Raw genomic sequence first — 7463 nt, 5'->3', positions numbered from 1 at the left:
GGCCACCTAGCCACCTATGCTGGGTACGTCTCCAAATACTCTCATACTGGCGCCTTCTCATCTTCCTCCTTTCATTTGGCCTCCTCTCAGAGCAAAGGAGATCTTCATTTGACCCCTCTCGGAGATCTTCGTTTACCACCTCTCATTTAGGAGATCTTTTTGGCCCACCTCTCAGAGCAGAGGAGATCTTCTTTGCCCTCCTCTCAGAGCAAAGGAGATCTTCATTTACCCTCTCAGAGCAAAGGAGATCTTCATTTGGCCTCCTCTCAGAGCAAAAAAGAATGGGAGAGGGAAATCTAAAAAACATCTGAAAGAATAGATGAACGTTCTCCATTCCCTATAATATGATTATACTATAGAGATATATCTCTATGGAAATGATGGAAAACGTGGAGAGAACCCTTTATACTATCGAGATGATGGGAAGGGTAGAGAGCTACTTTATACTATAGAGATGATGGGAAGGAGACATTGAGAGGAACCACTTTATACTATAGAGATGATGGGAAGGAGTTAAAACCACTTTATACTATAGAGATGATGGGATTGAACATTCTTTATACTATAGAGATGCACCCTCCCGTCTGGTGTCCAAAAATATTTATTTGCCATCGCTTCTCAAACCAGTGCAACATGACACGTGTAAGGGTTGACTATACAATTATTTTATTTGATTCTTCCTTCTTTTTTATATCTCATTAATAATTTTTAAGGCTCCATTTCTTATGTTCTGATCTAATACCCTTCCTACCCCTCACACTCTTAATGGGTTTGCTCAAGATTTCCATTGTTTTCTACTGCTTGATGTGTATGGTTGCCCACGTGCCCCTCCTAAGTGCTGGGGCATAGACGCAGAGCCTATGGAAAGGCAAAGAGACTTACTCAGTGAGTTCCTCTGACCAGCCAGTACACACACTAGATTAGGTATCGGGCTGAAAGCTATGTTAGATCCTTCGATTCTGTGTATTATTTGGAAGTGGGTTTATAGCTGCATTCCAACATACCTTTTTCTGAGCAGTGCCCGTCTTTCCACAAATAACTCTGAGGGCTCCCTTCATTGATTATCAACACACACTTCTCCCAGCCCAGCTTAGTCGCTGCCAATTGGGACCCTCCAACCCAGCTATCATAGTTTACTCACCCCGCACCCTGTGATTGTTGTTGCAAACCTCACAGTTTACCCAGTCTTCACTCCTTCGAACCCGCCCCGAGGCTCACCCGCTCCCTAGTCAATATTTGGGAGCTCCTGTAACTCAATCCTCCAGAAGCATTCTTGAGCCTGTTCTAATTTGCCCTTTGCGACATTACGCAGACGTCTGATAAAAATATAACATCTCTGTTGGGCTGCAGGAGTTTACATTCATATATTCGTCATTGCGTATACAAGTACATGCAGCAGAGAGGATCCAACTGGATCCTATATTTTTTGCTATATTCCTTTTGACAATTTTTTCTTTCCAGAGTACGCTCTGTATGCGTTGTAACCTCTCACTCACACACAGGGCCTAGTCTATATAATGCAACAGTGTTATATTATGCCATATTTTATATAACATGCTTACTCACCCGTTGTCTCCCTCTCTTCCCTCCCCAGATGCAACAGCTGTTTCTCCCGAGAACTTCACGGGCCCAGCAAGAAGGGATACATCCGTACCTCCACACACAAATCCCCCAGGCATGCCCTGCACCCCAACAAAACCCGTCCCTACCAGTACCGCCTGCACAGCTACATGCTCAGCCGCAAGATCGCCCAGCTGCGCCACCCCCCCTCCATCCCCCTTCCGATGCCCTACGGGCCGAGAGAAGCCCAGCCAGCTGCTGGGCATGCCTCCATCCTTCATGAGGTTCCCACCCTCGGCTCCGGGTCCTGGAGTGGGGTTCCTCGGGCAATACCTGTTCTCCTCTCTGTCGGTCAACCCCCTCGCCCGGGGGAATGACTCCTCCCAGCATCCTGGCCCTGGACACATCATCATGCAGGTGATGAATATTACCGCCAACGCCAAGACGCGGGAGGGTGATTACTTCAAGAAATCCAATTCCCGGCCATCAACCCATGTATGGGCCAGAGTCACGTGCTTACCTGTTGCTCCTCTACAGAAGCACAAAGGGAAGACCATGACGGTGCAGATGAGGAAACATGCCTACTCAGCGACCTTTAGCCAGATCCAGTTCAGAGAGGATGAGGAGATGCGCCTTGGGCGCTCGCCAGCAGCATCAGCCAGACTCTGACTCCCTGTCCTTCCTCTCCAACTCCCTCAAGATGTTCGTTCCCTTTCAAGCTGTCCACTCTGGCCAGGACCAGAAGGAGCCCAAGAGGCCGTCCAACATACTGGTGCCGCTATCCGGTCTTTCACATCTTTTCATTCGTGTCCTGATCCCCAACCAGAGCTCAAGCTGCTCATCCTCCTCTTCCACCGACAGCAACACAGAGCGGGTCAAGCGAGTGGAGCTGATGAGGGAGTACCACATCAAAGTACCCCCGGGCGGAGATATCCAGTGTCGGGTCCTTCTCCCGGGCCCTAGCTCTGGAGGAGTGGGCACACCCTCATCTCCAACACTCGCTGCTCTTCTACTGCGGCGTGGACCTGCCTCTTCACCACCGACTTCCTCCAAGAGGTGCAGAGGTAACTACAGTCCTGGGAGCACCTACTTCTCCCCCATCATCTTCCTAAAAATCTGACCCCAAGGTGGTATACGCCGGCAAGGTGCCCAGTGAGAACCACTATGTGTTCTCCGCCAAACGGGTCTGTGGCGCCACCTGCGGCTTTGGCATCGTCTGCGTCTACAAGGCGACCTGAGTCGAGGGCGGATTTACAGCACCTCCATCCAAGGATGGGGCTTGGAGGACGTGGACCTCTTTAACAAATTTGTCCAATCAGGGATCCGGTTGTTCGGACCCACCATCTCGTTCACCATCCATAGTGTCGGACTGAAGCCAACCAATACAAGATGTGCCTGGGCTCAAAGCCTCGTCCATCGCTCCCTGCCTACTGTGGCTCGGAAGACACCCGCTTCCGGCTTCGGGAGCTCAAATAACATCGCTCAGGACGGCGTGAGCCTGCCAGGACTGAACCAAAACCAGTATGTCGGTTCCCCCAGGCCTAGGTGTCTTTCCCTCTTCTGACTTGTCTTAGCGCATTTTTAACTACTAATTTATTTTTACAGAAACAAAAATACTTACATGATATATTTTGAAATATGCTTTTTTAAAAAAAAACAACAACACGTGAACATTAACTGCTGAACAAACGTACTCTAAATATGTTTTAATTAATGCTGAAAAATAAAGAATATCGAAGATAATATTCCTTTGGATGAGCCTACCGTAACTCTGTACAAAAGGGAAGTGCTCTGATGTCTTATTCTACCAGTCTAATAATAAAACCATTCTGTGTTATTTGACATAACCTCTCCCCAGTTTTGCACATATAACCTGGGATATCAACAATTCAAAGTTTGCCTTAATGGGTACCATTAGAATTCTATGGCAGTGACCTACTAATTAAAAGTACCTGTCGTCATTTAATTTTAGCCAATCACCCCGATCTGAGGCGATGTTGTAGGAGATATTGGTTGGTGGATTAAACCAATGCGGGTTTCTCCCGGTCTTCCTGTATTAGCTAATGAGGGCCAATTTGTATCGTTGGTTCACCAGACTCTTGGCATTTGAGATTATTGGGCAAATGGTGCAACGTTTGTCTTGTGTGTGGAGAATACATTGTGGTCTTCACAACCCAGTGCTCTACTAACTGACTCTTGATTGTGAATGTTTACAGGAGGTTGATAACGAACAAACATTTCATTATTGAAAAAGGTTACTTAGATAAAACAATTTTATTATACTAGGCATTTTTTTATTCCTTTTTTTTTTATATACAAATACCTGTTTTGTTTTTTTTCATTATTAAATTTTTTATTTACTTCTATAAATACAACTGCTGGATTTAATATCTGCAATTCATCTTCATCGCTGTCTAATTTATTGAATTTGCAGTCTCCATTCTCTGTTACCTACTGTTGAATATGTATATTAAAAAATTGTATAGCCCATCTCAGTTGTTGGATAGTGTTGTGTTTCCATTTTCTTTTTCTTTCCCTCTCTCAAACTCATCTGATTACCAAAGAGTTTTTTTGCACAGTGTGTTTTAGGTATTGTGTGTGTCATGTTTGTTTTCTAGGAGGTGCAGGCACAAACACTTGAGCATGTACCGTAGATTACGAGGTATAGTGAGTGAGTAGACACCTCCTGCCCACTCTCTCTAGCTCTCATGAAATCTAAGGCCTGTTTCACCATCATTCATTTAGGAGGAAGGGGGGGGGGCATGGGAATGCTGTGGTCTCCTTCCTAAACTGAATTAATTCTAAATCATTTTAACTCTTGATTGATTCTAACTTCTCAGCACCCATTGGTAGCATGAATTAGAATAGAGGGGTCAATTTTATACTAACAAAATATCACAACATGCCAACATTTCCAAGATTCTTTGTTTTCTTCATATAAAAAATCAGATCTTACATAAATTCATTATCCTAATCTATAATTTCACTGACTAGGATCAGATATGTTGGTCCTAGATACCTTAAAAAAAAATGGGCCTCACAATGGGCCTCAGGATCTCGCCTACGTATTTCTGTGCATTCAAATTGCCATCAATAAAATGCAGTTATGTTTGTTGATCTACGTAACTTATGCCTGCCCCTACCATAACCCACCCTACCATGGGGCACTGTGCAAACTGCTCGCCCACATCTCTCCCTGTCTCGGTTTGAGGCGATTGGACGATTACTGCCAAACTCTCTAAAAACAATGTTGGAGCGGCTTATGGTAGAAAAATTCAACATTCAATTCTCTGGCAACAGCTCTGGTGACATTCCTGCAGTCAGCATCCAATTGCACGCTCCTCCAAACTTGAACATCTGTGTCATTGTGTTGTTGCTACAAAACTGCACTTTTTAGAGTGGCCTTTTATTGTCCCCAGCACAAGGTGCACCTCATGTAACCTGACCTGTCAGGTGGATAATTATCTGTCCCTTCCATATACTGTCTATTTAGGAGGGTTGTCTTCTGTGCTGACACTCCCTGTTTTAGGTTCAAATTTAGTCTCCTCTACTCCCACGTCTCTCAGCCCAAAGAACGGATCGCTACACTTGGGGCAGTGAGGGCCTTTGTGCTCTCCAATAGTCTTGATTTTTTCTGGGGCTTTTTAATAATGATGTTGTTCATTCAACCCTGTCCAACTGGGAGGTTTTATATTTAAGAAATAAAATGAAAATGTTTATCAAAAATGCTTTTTTTGGTTTCTTGTTTTTATCATAGGCATTCATTTACAATGTGTCAATATTAAATATACAGTTCATTTTACAGTCAAGCCGTTCCGTTAGCAATATAGTTCTAACTTTGGTGATGACTCTCAAAAGACTGTCATAGCTTGAATGTACAGAATTACAGTAGGATCCATAAATGTAGCTTGGTCCCCGAATCTGTATATTCCTATCATGTCAACTCCTTGACAAGGAGTTGGCATCGATGGCATAAACCAATCTGGGACCAGGCTACCGTTAATTGGGCCTGGACAAGAGATTTGCTCAGCATAAGTGTCTGCTTATTATTACATGCAAAATCATATGTGCAACATATCAATAATCGTATGATAACCCCGGTGTATTGGCATTCCCTACCTGACTTCATAACATCACAGCCACCTAATCATCCCTTGACTCCTAATAACCCTCTCCTCTTCATTGTGAAAGCTGATGAGTGGCTTTCTGGTTCACAAATGGCTGCCGTGCATCACCCAGGTTGGGGCAGCACGTTAATTGTGGATGGGGCGACTTTTGCCCCTGCTTTGAGCGCATCTAGGTGCCACCATCATCAAAACTATTTATTATTATTATTATTATTCCTGAGTAAATGTATTATCAGTGTACTGTATGTTCTCATGGACAACGTGCCCTGGAGTGAGGCTGCCACACTGGAGACTGAGTTTGTTTTCTGAATCTCCTCTGAGAGACAACTGAAACCAGGACAATATCAAAACTTATGTCCCAAATGGCACCCTATTCCTCCATAGTGCACTTTACTTTTGAACCAGCTCTATGTACCCTGGTCAGAAGTAGTGCACTACACTATGGAATAGGAGCCATCTTGGGACGTAGGACAAATGATGAATCATGGCTGTAGCTGATCTCGTAGGCCTAGCTCTATGAAGCATGTGGTGAGCTTTAATAGAAAGCAGCCATATGGCATCCTGTGGCTTTTAGAAATCAGAGAGAGGAGAGACCCAGTCCACCGTGCCATTCAAATGCACTCTGTGCTCTGTCCTCTTCACAAAGAATCTCCCCTCTCAGAAATATAGCTTTTCTAAGGTGGCAAGTCATGTTTTTTACTCTATCCAGACCTTTGCTAGGCCACTAGCTATATGGCGGCAGGTAGGCTAGTGGTTAAGAACTTTGGACCAGTAATTGAAAGGTCGTTGGTTCGAATCCTTGAGCTGGCAAGGTGAAAAAAATCTGCTGTTCTGCCTTGAGCAAGGCAATTAACCCCCAACAACAATTGCGCTGATGACGTCGATTAAGGCAGCCCCACTCACTGATTCAGAGGGGTTGGGTTAAATGTGGAAGACGCATTTGGGTTAAATGCAGTCAGCTGTCTAGGTTAGGTTTTATTTCTTTGAAGGAGTCATGGAGTTATGTTACTTCTGGTACAGGTATCCAGACCTGGGTTCAAATGGTACCTTGAGCATTAGCTTGAGCCTGTCTGGAGTGCCTGATGGGTGGGGCTTTGCTCTTTTGGGACTATTCCATTGGTTCCATTTCAGGCAAGCAATGATCTCTCGAAATACTGTTAGGGGAGCTGACACATGCCGTGTGTGTCTGTCTGTGACTGTGTCTGTCTCCTGACCGTGTGTCTGTCTCCGACAGTCTATGAGTTGCCTGTTTGTAGACATGTCTGGGTTTGTGTGTGTGACTACGTCTGTTCATGTGTGACTGCATAAGCCCTAAGACATGGCTGAAGCTCTTTGTCCCCCATCCTTGGTCTGTGTGTCTTTATGGTCCCAGAGCAGGACACAATAGCGGGATATTGACTCATCCTGCTATTTGCATGGGGCCTGGTTTCACTGAGCACGGTAGAGCTTCCTGGGGCCCTATAGCAGCCTGTTCCAAATGCACCTATTGCCTTTGTAGTGTACTTTTATCCAGGGCCCATAGGGTTATTAGGGTGCTATTTGGGATAACAGCCAGGAGTCTCTGGTAACACTAGCTGACCAGCTAGGCTGAAATTCAATCAAACCCACCATAACAATATCTACCTCCTGTTTTTGTTTACAAACTTCACCCTGTGTTCACACACTTCTTCTTCTGAAAGATGAAAACATATCTGTAAGGGGAGTCTACCTACCTGGTAGTTGTTTAAAAAACAGTTACACAACCAGTAGCTAATTACCTATCTTATGTCACCATCA

General features: G+C 44.7%; 1 pseudogene; it reads left to right on the top strand.

Annotated features, from left to right (window-relative positions):
* The first annotated feature begins 1677 nt into the window (after window positions 1-1677).
* On the top strand, window positions 1678-3124 carry LOC123482411 (annotated as a pseudogene).
* The last annotated feature ends 4339 nt before the right edge of the window (window positions 3125-7463 follow it).

Source organism: Coregonus clupeaformis, chromosome 32, assembly GCF_020615455.1.
Source record: "Coregonus clupeaformis isolate EN_2021a chromosome 32, ASM2061545v1, whole genome shotgun sequence".
In the NCBI taxonomy this organism is placed as follows: domain Eukaryota; kingdom Metazoa; phylum Chordata; class Actinopteri; order Salmoniformes; family Salmonidae; genus Coregonus; species Coregonus clupeaformis.
The sequence above is the reverse complement of the archived record's forward strand: the minus strand, read 5'-3'. Positions and strand labels throughout refer to the sequence as shown.